The sequence below is a fragment of the Emys orbicularis genome, chromosome 14 (assembly GCF_028017835.1).
Source record: "Emys orbicularis isolate rEmyOrb1 chromosome 14, rEmyOrb1.hap1, whole genome shotgun sequence".
In the NCBI taxonomy this organism is placed as follows: Eukaryota; Metazoa; Chordata; order Testudines; family Emydidae; genus Emys; species Emys orbicularis.
This window is the reverse complement of record NC_088696.1, coordinates 19,960,332-19,977,139: the sequence shown is the minus strand read 5'-3', so window position 1 is coordinate 19,977,139 and position 16,808 is coordinate 19,960,332. Positions and strand designations below refer to the sequence as shown.

The 16,808-nt window shown below is 39.5% G+C and overlaps 1 protein-coding gene across 2 annotated transcripts in view; it reads right to left on the bottom strand.

Moving 5' to 3' along the window:
* PEPD (peptidase D) overlaps positions 1-16,808 on the bottom strand; it is a 220,681-nt gene that overhangs the window by 55,157 nt on the left and 148,716 nt on the right. The window lies entirely within an intron of this gene.

The following is a 16,808-nucleotide window of genomic DNA, read 5'->3' as shown; positions in this document are numbered from 1 at the left end:
GCTCAATTCAGCTGAGATTTTGGTTGTCAAGATCCAGTAAACATCTGTATTGGCAAATGTGTTGGCAGTAGTCAGAGAAAACTCCAATGTTTTCTGTGTATCACACAGTGATTCCAAGTTTTTAACAATGAACACTACCTTGGTACGCAAAATCTGGCGATCATTTCGGTTATTTGCCAGGCTCTTCAAAGTTTCTGCTTTAGAACCAACAAACTTAGGATGATATAGGAGAGGCATTACCACAGTCTATGCATTATATTTACGACAGGCAGCAAAGTACAAGCTCATTTACTGATGTGGCACAACAGGGGTAGGTAATCAACACTCTGCACTCATCTCGCACCGTGTAAAACAAAGCCTTCAACTTGTTTGCATGCTTGAAAAAAGCCCTGAATCAAATGATGCAAGATTTCACGTCTTTCATTTCTTCTGTAGCAGTAGCTGCTAACAGTGCAACATTAATCAGATGGGCAGGACTGGTAATATGTAGTAGCTCCAGTTTCTGATTGAGTTTAACCTCTTGTGCAAATTTAGCCATGTAGGAAGCAGAATCTGTGTTATGGAAACATTTCCCCAAATTGGTTGGTACATCTCAAACATGTCAGTTAAAAATCAGACTAGACACCACATTTCCATCAATTTGTTCCATCAGTTTAGATACTACAGCACCGTAATTTTCGTTCAGATACTTACAAGTAAGGTTGTCTGCATTAGGAAGGGTTTTTGCTGCTGGACAGTATAGTCGCACAGTCACCAATAGGCTCCTCTGCAATTAACAGCAGCTGTCCAGTGAAACAAAGAGCACTCACAAATTCATTGACACAATCATGCTTGTGTCCTCTCTTTTATTAAAGCCCTGGTGAAAGCTCCTGATACTGACTGTTTATCCTGAAGCTCACTTTCTTCTCTAACCTTCTGTGTTGCTTGCTTTTGACATGCTCCTTTATTTTATCAGCGTGAGCACTGATGCAGTGCTGCAGTACTTGCAGTGCAATGCATCCTCTTCACTCCCGTCTTTACTTTTCTTGAAAATTTCTAAGCACCAATTTTCTTGTTAGTATTCAGGCACAGATTTGCATTTTTGCCCCATGCTTTTTACCTTATCTATCTGTAACCCGCAAGGACCTTACCTAGGTTCCTGGGGCTCTGTGTGCTTGTAGTTCAGGCAGAGGCACACTGTCCCTGATAGGGAGGGGGAGCCAAGGGTAGACTCAGAGTCTGCTAGGCAATCCAGAGGGAGAGAGGAGAGACACTATGTAGAACAGAGGCCCCTGTGGGTTTGGGGAAGGATTGCAGGCATGCCTGCTCAGAGGAGGGGGCAGAATCAAATGATCGACAAGGGGAAGCCCGTTAAGAAGAGCTAGCCTGACCAATGGGGAGTGCGATGCCCTATCCTGGGAGTCCTGGAAGGGACAGAAGCAATTTTGGGGGTAGTTTGGAACCAGCTACAGAAAGAGCAGAACTGGCTGTGCGGGGATCCAGAAGAACCCAGGCCTGCCCATCCAACCCAGTAAGGAGAGTGGCCCTAAAGGAGGTAACCAGGTGGATAGGGCGCCCTACATATCTTTATCTGTGGAAGATTGATTGTTTAAATCCAGTGCTCCCACTACTAAACGGACACAAAGAAATAGGCGGGCAGTGTCTCCTTGTGATATTAACGTTGTTTGATTTTCCGACCTCCACTGTGTGTGAATTTTGTGTTTTCCACTGTGGAACTGCTTCAGTTTCAGAGCTGCAGGACACAACAATCAGGTAAAGCTATAGTGTTTAAAAAAATAATACCCCAAACAATACTGAGTGGATTGATAAACAGGTGTAAATCAGTAAAAGCTGGACCCCTTTAATAATAATAATAATAAAAAAAACCAGTAATTTACCAGTGAAAAATCAGTAAAAACTGAAAATGTGGAACACTACATATATTGCATGCTACAAGTCCCTAAAAAATTGTGATTCTTCACTGAAGAAAAATATACACAGTATATTTCCATTATCTATGTATCTTGTTCACTGCACATTTTCTGCAACATGAAGATATATTTTCCACATTTTTTCCCCAGAATTGTCTAACCATGGAAGAATAGCCAACCAACAAAATTACTGGCATCACTTTCCCATTTTCCCTTCCTTGTGGTTTTAGCACTTTATAAACAGGATTGTTCATACCTGGTTGACATCTGCCCAGGGAGAATGTGGCTGAGGTTGCACAAGGTCATTGCAAATTCACCTCTACCATGTGTCTGCAATGGACAGTTCAGCCAAAAAAGTGTCACTGATCACATGCTGAGCATGATCAGTGTGAGTGAGGCATCAATTTAGCTCATATATACTGACATCTTCGCTTGCAAGTCCTGAAGTCCTCACCAGAAAATAAACTTTATTTGGCTTACACCTGAGGGAGGGCAAGTAACAAAAATCCTGCCTGACCTTCTTTGAGGGTGAATCCATATGGTGTGCAATGGTAGCTAATGGTCACTGATTCCATATTCCCCTACTTATTTTTCCCCCTTTTAATAATTTTTATTAAAAATTTTTGTCCAGTTCTTCAATTTTTCTTTTTAGAAGCAAATATGGAAATATACCTAGAATCGCACATAAAAGATACACAGTAAAAAAAATGCCAAATAAAATATTTTGTGGGAGTAAGGACAAAAAGTGACTTACCTGTATAGAACTGCATGATTTGATTTTTAGAGCTCCCATGCCGGTTCTAGCCCACATGCATGTACTTTATAATCTTCCTTCCCTCACACATTGCAAAATACTGTAAACATTATTAACTAAAGCTGGACAATGCAAAGTATGAGAAAAAGCAGATAACCTTTCAGGTGCTTTACTGACAGACTGAATTGCTATGTATCAGCAGTGTAATGTTAGCCAATAAGGTCAAACAAAAGGTAGGCTGCCTTTTACATCTGTTCTAGCAGTAACCTTCAAAAATCACTAACTACTCAGTGGTTTGAGCATTGGCCTGCTAAACCCAGGGTTGTGAGTTCGATCCTTGAGGGGGCCATTTGGGGATTTAGTTGGGGATTGGTCCTGCTTTGAGCAGGGGGTTGGACTAGATGACCTCCTGAGGTCCCTTCCAACCCTGATATTCTATGATTCTACATTTCACTTCTTTTTTCACAGGCAAAAAGCCTGTTCTCACAATTTAAAATTACTTTGAACATAAAAGAGCAAAAGTGGCACAGCATGTGGCTTATTCCATAATCTTGTGATTCTGTTAGAAATAAATGCAGAAAGGAACTAATAGATATTCCTCTCTCTTATATGCAACCTTTCAGTTATTCAGTGGAAGTTTGGAAGGTCCTAGGTTCAGTTGCTAAGCACTAATCTGCACTCTCCATTTACTACATAGGTTAGGTTCCATGCTAATATTTAATATAAATTAGGGACCTTGGAAATAATTTCAAAAACACCTAAGTCCATTGACGTTCAATGGAATTTTAGGCATCCAAGTCACTCACATGCTTTTGAAAGTAATACCTGTTACTATGGGCCAGATCCTCCTCACCCTACCCATCAGAGTCACATTGGGACTACTGAGTGAATAAGATGAACAGGATGTGGTCCTATTACTTTCACAGCACACTGTATGGTAAAAGGTAACTTTAGAGTTAGATTTTTGGCTTTAAAATCTAGACAAATATTTTGTGGTTTGTTAACACTGATTAAGAGTCTTCAATACTGAAGGATCCCAGTGCACTTTGCTTATCAGTTTAAATTTGTAAAATATGAGGTGTAAATGGCCAGGTTTATTTTCTCCATATATAGGCATAAAGTCACTGCATGAGATTATTTGTTAAATGAAAGAACCATCTCTTTCTAATGTTATGTCAAACTGCCACCTTACTTTACAGATCTACTTTCTGTGTTTGGTCAAAATTAAAGTCAGATCTCCTCTTTAGTGTGGTGCAGGATCCACCTACTTACTATCTTTACACACAGTGAGGGCTCTCCAACAGTGGAGATGTGGCCAGTCTTTCTGTTCCCTTTGCATGATTCAAGTAGGTCAGAACATGGGGTGAAGGATATTAGATTGAACACTGGTAATGGAATATTGAGCCTTTCACTTCTAAACTGGTTGTTCAAAGCAGGTCAATTCAATAGTGACTAGGTCCATGGTCTATACAGGGAATGCAGTTATGTATCCAGAAAATGGCTGCATAATTTACCTTTGTCACATAAATCTACTTGTGCTACATATAGTCACAAAATGCTGCCACCGTGCACTCTTGTACTTCTCCACCTGCTATCTTCCTCCTTGTCTGGTTGCTTTGTGTTTTCACCAGAAGAGGGAGTTCAATCAATTTCCTGCGCTGGTTCTCATGCTGCTGCCCTTCAAAGGAAGCAGTGAGAGACTGTCCAAGCCTCAGATAGCTTTGCCAGATTTGCCAGCCTGCCACAACTCTCGGTGGCAGGGTGGTGATGGTGTGAGAGATCCACCATGGAGCTTTACAGTCTGTACAAAGTTAAAGGATGGCATGCATAAAGTGAGGCATGCAGAACTTTCTGGCTACTTAAGACCTTGCAGGAGAGAAGACTGTATGGTCCACTGAGGAAATAGGTGACAGGGTACAAGGGCAGCTGGCTGTGGAAGCGGTCTCAGTATTTTTTTATAGGGACATTGGGAGGCGTGCAGGAGAGCTACGGAGCTCTGACTGGCAAACAGCTTCCCCGGGGACACAGTTCCTAAACTGCTTAGGAGTGGGGTTCCCTTTCAGAGGAGTGGAGAAGGTGTGGACTCACTGGAGCAAGGGCAGCAGCAGCACTTGATTGGTACAGAGAGATTTGTAGAAATGGGCACAATGCAAAGCTTCTAAGCTGCTGGAGCAGTCTGCCCTTCCATCATCCTGGCATGGAAGAAAACAGTCTCCAAAGACAGCAGCAGCATGGGACCTCCCTCTTTCTCCCATATTCATTGGAATTAAATATGAATTTTGGAAGTTAAGCCTGTTCATCTCATGGGGCATGAATTCTAAACCTCATTCAGTTGGATGCTAAAAGCTGCTTCAACAAATACCCCTCTACTCTGGTAACAGCCTATATACACTTTCGAATTCCCTTCACACAAGGATAAGAGAGATTGCACTTGGGTTTTGCCTTGTTTTAAATGTTTGCCTTTTGTGAAAATATCAGAAAATAAAAAGCAGCAATAAAAAAAACAAACAATCAAACAAGTCTTGACACTCTGGTAAAGCCCTATGCGCCACCATTGGGGAAGCTTTGTACTGGTGGCAAATCATGAGTCCTAACTTTCTCAGTATAGATGCAGCCAAAGGCACCTTGGTTAGCTTGTGCACAGCTACCATCTGCTATGGAAGCCAGTCTCCCCTTCTGAGAAAGCCTTTTCATTCTCCATGACTCACTGAGTTTTTGCAGGGAGATGGCCAGCTCAATACAAGGAGTGCAATGGCCCAAATAAAGAGCAGGGAGTTACTGCTAGAGTCTCTAAGTGCTTGGGGTTGCTGGGCAAGAGGCACTGAGGCAACAGTGGCTGCACCGGAAGCTGCAGAAGAAGAGTGTCAGTGTTCCATTCCAGCATCTCTGCTATTGAGAATATTGATGAGATCAGGAAAATTTTAGGGAAAGTTCCTGGAAGAGATTACCTCCCTTACAAGTCTACCAGCTTACTGAATCAGTGTGTTTTCTGCCTCTGGTACTGCTCAATAGGCTATAGCTATGAAGATCTTTAACAGAAGCAGTTCTCTCCTGAAGGAAAATCAGGCCTGCCTTGCCCTTAGTGCTTTCCTAAGAGTGATTGCAACTCTAGCTTGTCATCTGCTTGAGACCTCCATCTCGAAACAGAAGATTTGGAAGCATCATTGTAACACCTTTCTTTTTGCAGAGGCAAGGGTGAGAATGTCACAGCAGCAGAAGGCAGATGAAAAAGAGTGCAACCCTGTAAATTGTTTGCAGCTGGCTGCCTCTCCATCAAGCTCAGGGAGGGAACACCCCATTGGTTCTGACCTGGTGAGGTGAAGGCTAGAGAATGCCAGCACAAAGTAAATGATTCACATACGGTTATACATAGGAACCAAATTTTTGCATCTAATTTTATAACAGACGCCTAATAAATGCAACTATTTCCAGAGGTACTGGGCACCCACAGCTCCTGCTGAGCTGTGCACATTCAGTACCTTTAAAGTCAGCCCACAGTTATTTAGGTGCTAAAATTTCCATTTAGATGCTTAACTTTCAGCACCAAAGATTGTGTGCGCTAAACAAATATTGGAGCTTAGAGAAATAGGTGAAATGTCAGACCTTTGATTGTTGATTTTACTGTAAATACTCTCAAGCTCTCATATATGTAAAAGGTCAGTGCTTCCCACTTTTGTCATGGATAAAACTGAGTCAGCATCAGACAGTGAACAAAGCAATACTTCATTTCAGAACCATCTCATGATTTTTCTTGGCTTTGAAGCTGGCAACCTTAGAGTTACTTAACCCTGTCATTTTCCAAATTAATCCATTATTCAGACACTTCACAATACTATACATGCTGTAAGAAGACAAAGCCAAGAGTTGCCAGTCTTCCTACTTACAGGGCCAAATGTGCAAGCCAAATGTGCAGCAATCAAGACAGTAGGCAGTAATTTAGAACAGCAGTGCCTGAATGTTCAGGAGCCACGAGTGTATTGCCAGTGACAGGAAAGCACATTTTTATCTGTTGGGAAACAAGGTCTATTCTTCATGGCAGCACCTCAAGAGGATAATATGCCACTGCAACTGGGAAACATTCTTGCCTTTGAACGGCTCAATAGTGCCATTTAGGGACAGTGTAGAATTGTATCCCTTTAGAGGGAGCACTGGAAGTCATCTGGCCTTGGAAAGCATGCCTCAGGGAGAAAGCCTTCTGGAGCTCCTGGGTGCACAGAGGCTGCATACCTGCTACTGCACCTTTTGGGTGACGACTGCTCCTGGGTAACAGAGTTGAAGCAGTCCCTCAACTGCCCTGAGTGTAGAGACTGGGACTGGACTTATCCATGGTCTTTATGCAGGGCATTCAAGGGATGGGCTGGAGGCTCCCTGTACTCTTCCTCTGAACTGTGCACCTGTTTAAGAGCCAGAATGAATTTGCCCCTGCATTTGTATTCTTCTGTATCTATGCACTCCAAGGCTACTGTGAGTTAACTTCTGATACCAAGAAAAGAGAGAGGGCTTTAGGAAGCTGATTTTCTACTGAAATGCAATATAAGCACTAATCTTTTTGAGAGAATATTTCAAACATGATTTGCCTATATGTGATTATAATACAGAGAGTCACTTGATTTTTGTGGGTGTTATTTCTGATTATGCTAAATAATATATTTTAAAATAGGAAATATTAAATTCAACTGTCATTCAGTAAAACATGAGACCTAGTCCTGCTGATCTTATTCAACCAAACTCCCAATGACACCAGGCCGACGATATGCAAAGCAACACTCCAGTCTTACTTACAGAGTACCAAACAAAATCTAAGAGTCCATAAAAATCTAGAAAATAAAACTAATTTTCTGAATGTGATAAAAAAGGAGAAATAAATTAACATGGTGTTCTAAGGAGAAAGTTAAATTAAAAGACTCAAATACAGCACTTAAATGAAAACTGAAATGTTTTTACAATAAAAAGCACATTGTTGCTGTTGACCTTTGCTTTGGTTTAGAATGCTTGTACATTTCGAGCAGAATTCAAACTTGGAATGTGGATTATCCAGTATGAACAGAAAATGTGTTCAATTAGAGAAGGAAATCAATTCAATAAAAGGCTTACTAGATACATTTTTCTATTTTTAATCAAGTTCAGATTTTGTGAATTAACATAAAATTAACCATGCATATACCATAAGAAAAAAAATCAACTAATTTTTACTAAAAATATAAACTAACTGCAGATGACTGAATAAAATTTAAGGATGATTTTTTAAGAAATGGACAGCCTGTTGCTTCTGCATTCTACCATTAAAAAAATAGTTACCAATTTAATTCCTTACATTACTTCTAAGAAACACAACAGTAACAGAGAAATTAACAAAATGTTTCCAAATTGCATCAGATTAAAAAATTTTAAAAGTCTATCAGTTTTGTAAATCATTAGTGCACTGAACCTCAAAATCCATAAAAACACACAAAGCCAAGTGAAAATACTTAGCTTAGCCATATCAAACAGCTCAGGTTTTACAGTTGATATGTTAATGTCTTGGGATATTTGCAGGCCTTAATTTTTAAAAAATAAATAAATATAGAAGAACAAAATAGCTATAATAAAATAAGCTGTTTTAATATCAGACAATTAAAGCAGTCTTGGGGAAAACTGTATTTTTTCATACAAAAAGATGGGACTCAGTTCTCACTTTTTAATGCAACATTGCCCCCATCTGGACAAAATCATTTTTGGTGAGCAGTGTTTGGTGTTAAGTGTTGCAGCACTAACAATAAAAAGCAGCAGTTTTTCTAAAACAGAATTAAAAATACATGACAAACAATTTTACCTATTCTTTTGTTTAATATATCTGTTTTAAAAGTTCATCTGATACTTTAATAGATGAAGATTTTAAACAAACGCTTTCAATATTTTCGACTAAAGAAATAAATGTTAGCTGTTTGGTGCTCATGAAAAGCCCCAGTGTAATGAAGAGAGAGAAAGTGAGAGAGAGTTTTCCCTTCATTCCCACAAATAAATAGTGTGTGATTTTCAACAAATTATAATAAAAATAATTTAGTTATGGAGAATATTCTGAGGTATTTCAAATTCAATAAATCCAGAATTTAAGGCATTATGGCATTGCTTCTAATATTAAAAACCAATATTATGCTCTTAGATCAAAGAAGGAAATATGATAACTAAGCAATTATAGATTATCTGTTCTGTTTTAGAGGGGCTCAGACTGAATGTACAAACACTCATATTGGGTTGATAGCCTCTTACAAGAAGTAACCTCGTTTCTGCCATATTCCTCATATGTCTTGAATAATCATTAACTACAAATGTCCTGAAAAGTGTCCCATGTATCTTTTCTATGCATTTATATAGATGCATTTAATCGCTCAAAATATATTATTTTTTCTATTCATTCTATTCATCCTGCTTTATCTGTCTGTTCTCTTCTTTTATACTGCCAATTCAGTGCAGAGATTCTGAGTGATGAGCAAAACCAGCAACTTCTGGAATGGCAGTTGGTGGGAGGACCAATGGTTAAAACAGGGTAGACACTTTTAATAGTGAAACTATGAAAAACAAACAAATGTGAATCTTGAATCCCCTTAAACTGCAGATTCTTAGTTATGCCAAACAGAAAGAAACAAATTGAAATTCAGTATTATAATACAAGAGGAAGATGTAGTTATATACTAAAATACTATACAAAGATGTTTACACTTGCATGGATGTTTCACCTTTATTCTGGAGATTAACAATACATTGCTAATAACATCAGGTAGATAAATTTCTTTCTATGGCAGGACTTTTTTTCCCCAAGAGACAATTTATAAATTAATTTTCGTGCCCGCTGTGCCAATATTACGCTAATACTTTAAACTAGAGACGTGACATTAACTAAAATAAATCTGAATAAAATAAAGTATTTCTTGTTGAAGATTTAAATTATTCCAATAATTTATCTTCTGCACACTAGATAGCTTTCCATTCCCACTATCTACTACAATTTGCCTACATAATTGGTGCTTGGTGATAGAGTGATGGGCATACTTAAAATGCCTAAAATAGACAGTTAAATTATGATTTATTGGGACTGTATTAAGACTACATTTTTATGCTGCAATTCTTATGATAAAAACAGTTATTCGAATAAAACTTGTCTATACACTCAGGTTTTAGAATTTAAGTACTAAATAAAGCTGTGATTAATTTACTGACATCGCTGTGTGCATGTACTAGCTCAATGATGGCAGCGAAGGGGTGTGATGGGACAGTAGCTCTCTTTACAAAAGATATTGTAGCACTTTCTAATACTTTCATTGAAATCAGTGAATTAAGAGCTGAACATATTAAAAAATGGTAAAATAAAAGCAAAAATATCACCTGAAACTCCAACATCCTCCCATTTAAACTTTTACAGTTAATTTTATTGTATAAATAATATATAGCTCCAGAGTGAATACAAGGTTAACATTCTCTCTCACAGGTCTGCTGCAGTTCATAAGTGGTTCATGCTGGGCTCTCATTATTTATGACTTCATTTGAGTCCCCCTAATGAATTACATCCTTGGATTTGCTTTAGGGCTGGCTAGAATCCTCTATGTATTTCTCTTCAGTCGTTTTTTCTAAAATCAGGCCCAGTCTTGCAGACTTCATGCACAGAAAACTCCAACTGACTTCACTGTGAGTTAAGTGTATATAACAGATTCACAGGATTCTATTTATCAAAGTGCATGCATTACAAATGCACATGGGGGGAGATCATACCACTAAGAATAAAGATCACTTCTGTGTTAATAGTGTGAACTACTACAGGGATACCTCGGAACTTTTTTTTTTTAAATAAAGCAGTTAAGTAGACTCTGTGATTATCTTTAGTATTCTGCAAGCAAGAATACATAAACCAATCCTAAAAATGTTATCAGATGCTTAAGGCTGCCAAAAATAGTTAACTTACTAAATGCCAAATTTTCTTTGGGGCACATCTATCAACAACAATAAAAAGACAGAAACATGCACCTTAAAATACAGACATAAAACAGTGTCCAGCAACAGCAGCCATATTCTCTTTTTGTGGCATCTGGGTTCAAATATATTTTCAAGCATTTAAAACATTTAAATTTGGAATTCACATATGAAGTCTTTGTGTTAGGATTATAGGCATAATTTCCTCATTATCAAAGGTTACAGCAGGGGTCGGCAACGTTCGGCACGCGGCTCGCCAGGGTAAGCACCCTGGCGGGCCGGGCCAGTTTTATTTACCTGCTGACGCGGCAGGTTCGGCCGATCGCGGCCCCCACTGGCCGCGGTTCGCCGTCCCAGGCCAATGGGGGCTGTGGGAAGTGGCGCGGGCTGAGGGATGTGCTGGCCGCCGCCACTGGCCTGGAGTGGCGAGCCGCGTGCCAAAGGTTGCCGATCCCTGCTTTAGGTCATAGAATCATAGAATATCATGGTTGGAAGGGACCTCAGGAGGTCATCTAGTCCAACCCCCTGCTCAAAGCAGGACCAATCCCCAGACAGATTGATCAAACCCTGCTGATCAATTTCAATAAATCAATCAATTTATAAAATTCCCTCAGCAATCTGGCAGTAACAGTAATCAACAAAAAATATGTTGTACTGTACTAAGCACCTACCTAGCAAACTGAATATAATGAACTCAAATTATTCTACTGGATACATCTCAGAGTCAAAATATAAAAGTACATATTATAGAGTTAGCATCAGCAGCGTTTGTCAAGGTCAAGTTACCATCTGGGACTGTTCCCATGCTACACAGTTGTGGAGCCAGATGTCTATCTACTTCCTAGGGTAGAATGGAGAGGGGGTGTTTTGAGGACAATGAAGGGGGAGAGGAGCCCAATGTGGGAAACTGACATCTTGCCTGATGCTCCCAGAAGGCAAAGTAGGAGTCAGACTCCATACAGTTCAACTGCCCTATGCTCAAGGGACAGATAGCTCCAAACCAAAAGAATGTCATTTTCCCACATTGACACTCCATTGCTTTACAAATGTCCCCTTGCTGCCCTCAAAGCATCCCTCCCCTGTCCCCCTCCACTACACCCTAGTCTTCTTTCTATTGCCAGCCTCCCCCTCATCCCATAACTGTCCTGTGACTCTGTGTCCCACATGACAGCATTGGTAGGACTGGGTCAGAAGACACCGGAGAACTGGCAGTATGTCACCCTTGTACAGAGTGGTGGGCTCTCAGTCTTTCTAGCCCTAATGTCTCCCCTCTTTAACTTGAAACATTACAGCTACAGCATGGCTCCAGGAACAGTGATTATCTTATGACAAAATACATACTGCAATACCTTGGCATAATGTAGCAAATTTCAGCCTTAAACTCATTTTCTATCCATGCTGTTATGGGTTTAAGATAACTGAAGAAAACCAGTGTTTTGGTTTTACTTGACTTATGTTATCAGAGCGGGCTGCATTTGTAATACATCAATTTGATAATATTTTCAGGTATAAACATTTTGTTTAAATGTAATTTCAAATGAAACTACTGCATGTAGGCTTCTGATCAACATGTGTAGTGAGCGTACTGGTTCATTTGCATGACCTTTTTGCCTGCATTAATAATATATATTTGTTTTATGAAAACAGCTTTTTTTGTAGACCATATTGATTTACTTATTCACTATGTGGATGTTAATTTAAAACATCTTAACTTGTATATGGAACACTGGTTTACTTTAATAGTGATATTTATAGTTAATTAAATGTATTGGGTTATAAATGAATTGTGCATTGGTCTATAAAGTACATAGATTTTCCTAATACAGTGCATTGATTTCTGTGTATGACACTTCATATGCTTTATGCTAGTCTGCTACTGTGCTTGAGAGCTTTGATACACCTAACGACATAGGCCTGCACACTATTAGAGATTCAGGAATCCTTTTTACAGCTCATCATAGGGTAGCTGGCCCTCTGAAGGGGTCAAGGGCCCAGCCTACCTCTGACAGGCTTCACAAGAGGTAATGAGGCAACTCAGGTTCACCTGGGATTAGTTAACTCACTGAGTAACTGGGAGGCAGTTAAGGTACCTGGGCATGATAAAAAGATAAGGGCCTCAGTTAGACAAGGGCTCCTGAGGAGAAAGGAAGATCCAGAGGAGGGGAGCTCCCAGGGAACATGAACTAGGAAAAAGCTCTTCAGGCACGCAGGCCTACGAGAGACCCTGAACAAGCATGGGAAAGACGGCAGAGCCCGCAACGGAGAAGCTTAAGGCCTTACAGCAGAAGGAGCTGGTGCTGGAATCTAGAGACTCTAGGGGACTTTCAAGTTTTATCTAGGCTCTGAGGTAAAAGCCTTTGAACCAACATACAAATGTTCCTTTCAGAAGGCTTTATGAAAGGGAGATATATGGCTGTAAAGCAGAGTATTTGGCTTCTCCTTGACCAGGCTCTTTAAGAAACCTCATTGAGGGGGGAAACTGAGGCAGGCCACAGAAGCGCCACACTTGGCCATAAGGGAGTGCTCAGTAGGTGCCTCTACTACATGGCCCTTGTCTTGCATGGAGATCTAGCACAGACCCTTCATACTGATGGATTCTGATACATTATTGGAGGTCTGCATCAATTCTGCATTGATTTCTTACAGAACCCACAAACACATTAAAGGTAGATGAATTTTCATAACTTGGTATTGTAAATCAGGGGATTCTAAATTGGCAACATTTTGGAAAGAAAGAGTACAAAGAGGAGTAACAGGGATGTTCTGTAGAAAAAAGTTACACCACAAATAATTTTGCTTGTGATTTCCTTAGAGGTAATACTGATGATGTAACAGATTTAAGAAACAGAGCAGGCACTTAATTATTTCTTCCAAATTCAGGTTTTTCAGTATCCAGATGGTTTACGGACTTGCATATTTATTGCAATGTACTGTTTAATATGTAATATTTGTAACATATAAATAATTCCACTTGTATCAACTGAAAAAAAACTAGGAAAAAAACTTTTAAAATCAATTGAAGAATATTTCATAGAAATCATTGTATTCCTACCAAAGTCTCACTTCAGATCCTGTATGATTAATTTAACAAGTTATGTATCAATATACCGGCAGAAGCAGAAATAATCTTTCACCACTTCTGTCTTCATCTAACCAGACAGAGAGATCTAATTTTTTTTCTTAACTTTGTGTGTTGTACTGTAGGATTTCCCAATCTTTTCCAACAGAGGGCTCCCAGCAGCCATTAAAATTTTTTATGGGGAGTCAAATATCAGAACTTATAGGTATGTTAAAATAAAAATATTTACATGCAACAATATATATAAGATTTTCACGATTGGACTATATAGCATTTTCAATGTGCCAGCCCATGAGAAAATTAGAGCTGTTGCTAAATTAGTTGCTCATTAACACCTAAACAAACGAGTATTTCAAGATGAAAACTTAGAAATTTGATAGACTATCCAGAGAAGAACACTCTCAAGTTTCCTGTTGCTCTAATAAGCTGTACTGTACTACAGCAAGGTAGCTCAAGATTTTAAAAAGTGCTGCCTACAAAACTGCTCGAGAGAGAGAGAGAGCGCGAGCGCGTGTTTAAATATACTTTTACAAAATTGTGTTAAATTTCATACTGTGATTATGAAAAAGATCAGATTTCTATGATAGTGTTCTGTTGTTCTTTTCCACATTAAGTACAGAGATAACAAAAGCACAGCCTGCCAGCACTAGGGATTGAAATCCTCTAGTCACACAGCAGGTACAACATGAGCAGCAGTAGAACAAGACCACAATCATTGGGCCATCAGTAAGTCTCAACACTCCTTTGGGCTTTGTTTGGACTATGAAAACTGGTTAACATATACTAGGAAAGCCTGATATAAAAACTTTGACGTTTTTCCTTCTTGTAGCTAGATTTAGCTAGTCAAGTTGCAGCCCAGCCTTCTGTCTACGTGACAACATGACCAGTTAAAACTGAGCTAAAGACGGTACCCTATATCTACATTAAGAAAAAGGTTCATTTGAAGCTAGGCTTAGCTAGCATATAGTAGCTAAGCCCAACCTAAACTTATCCAACTTTATCTAGTCAAGACAAAGACTTATCAGAATCACTCTGGTGAGAGGATAATTGAAGACCCATGCTAATCCTTGTTCTCTTTGTTGAGTCTGCTATAAAGGATGCCAACTGTGATATGGGGTAACATTTGCAAAAGTGCCTAAGTCTCACTTTAAAAAGTGACAGGCACTTAGGATCCTAAGTTTCACTGAAAGTCAGTAGCTCTGAAGCTCATAAATCCCTTAGACACTTTTGAAAATCTCCCCCTTGGACTTTTGTTCACTAGGAAGCTGATCCAAAGTCCACTGAAATGTATAGAAGTCTTTCCACAGATTTCAATGGACTTTTAGATCAGGCCTTACGAAGGTCTTTTTGCAGTCCAGCACACAGCCACAGAGGACAGTCAAGGCTTTAGGTCAGGGATCGGCAACCTTTGGCACACGGCTCGCCAGGGTAAGCACCCTGGCAGGCCGGGCCGGTTTGTTTACCTGCGGCATCCGCAGGTTCTGCCAGTCGCGGCTCCCACTGGCCGCGGTTCGCCGTCCCAGGCCAATGGGGGCTGTGGGAAGTGGCGCGGGCTGAGGGATGTGCTGGCCGCCGCCACTGGCCTGGAGTGGCGAGCCGCGTGCCAAAGGTTGCCGATCCCTGCTTTAGGTCATAGAATCATAGAATATCATAGTTGGAAGGGACCTCAGGAGGTCATCTAGTCCAACCCCCTGCTCAAAGCAGGACCAATCCCCAGATAGATTTTTGACCCAGATCCCTAAGTGGCCCCCTCAAGGATTGAACTCACAACCCTGGGTTTAGCAGGCCAATGCTCAAACCACTGAGCTAGCCCTCCCCCCATAAATAAGTGGACTGTATTCATAACATTAACCTAAGAAGTCACCTAATAACATTTCCCACCCTCTTTAAAAACACTTTTGGTTAAATTATAAATCCATGACATCATAATACATTATGTTAACACTTCTCCTTCTTCAGTAACCACTTTATGGATTACCTGAATGCTGTACGCTGACATTTGGAAAATCTTGATATAATTTATTAGGAACTACTGTATCATGTTCATATATCTTATTTAATCCAATTACCCACTATACTATGATAAACTTCTCTATATACTCTAATACAAAATGGTGACAAAACAGAACAATAGAGCAGTAATAAATGGTGACAAACCAGAACAATAGAGTAGAACATTGGATGGCTTTCAGTAAACTATTCACACCAGACAAGAATAACAGACAACATACTACTATACAAAAATTATTTAAAAATGTTTATACCCTGTTAATAAAGACATTACCTACCTAGTTCAATCTGCTGCATCTGCAGAAGCGCCTGTGACATTAGCCAAAGAGGCATATTTATGCGTCTATGATTCAATTCTATTCCTTAATAGCTTCTGAGTTTATTAATATACTTTCTACACCTTTGCAAACAAATGTTAAAATATACACCTGCATGTCTTTTGAATATGCTATAGGGCGCAATCCTGTAATAGTATGGAAATGGACTAGATAATCTAGTAGATGTTTTCGATCTCTAATGTCTACTATTAACTCACCTAGAGCTAATTATAGGTGGACTTCTCTTTGTGAATGTGACCCCTTGACTTAGATCTTGAGAGGAAAAATTCAAAAGCTGCCTTTTGTTATATCATGCACCACATCGTCTACTTTTTATACGCTCACAGACATGATTTTACACCAGTTTAACCCAACAATGATTATATTTGCACAGTTTCATCTGCAATGTCATCACTAAAGTATGCAGACATGTGCCACATTGTAGAGATCAAGTCGATGTTAAAATTTAACTGAATTATTTAACTAGCAACCACAAACAATAATAGATGTGGACCTGAACTAAAACCCCAGATTCAAGCACCTCCTTCGAAGTTACAAATACAAACCTGGATCTAGATTTTGCAATTGGCCTTTATTTCTATAATACACTCAATCAAAACCCTGGACCTAATTACCCATGAAACTAAGTATTTGAAATCTGGGTCCTTCCTTCCCATCCACCCCCCAATTGGAGACACAGGTGACCAAAACCTCCAAAGAAAAAAAAAAAACAGGTCAAGTTTGGCATCCAAAAAGCCACGTCTCCCAAAGTTGTACACTACTTTTAAAAATGT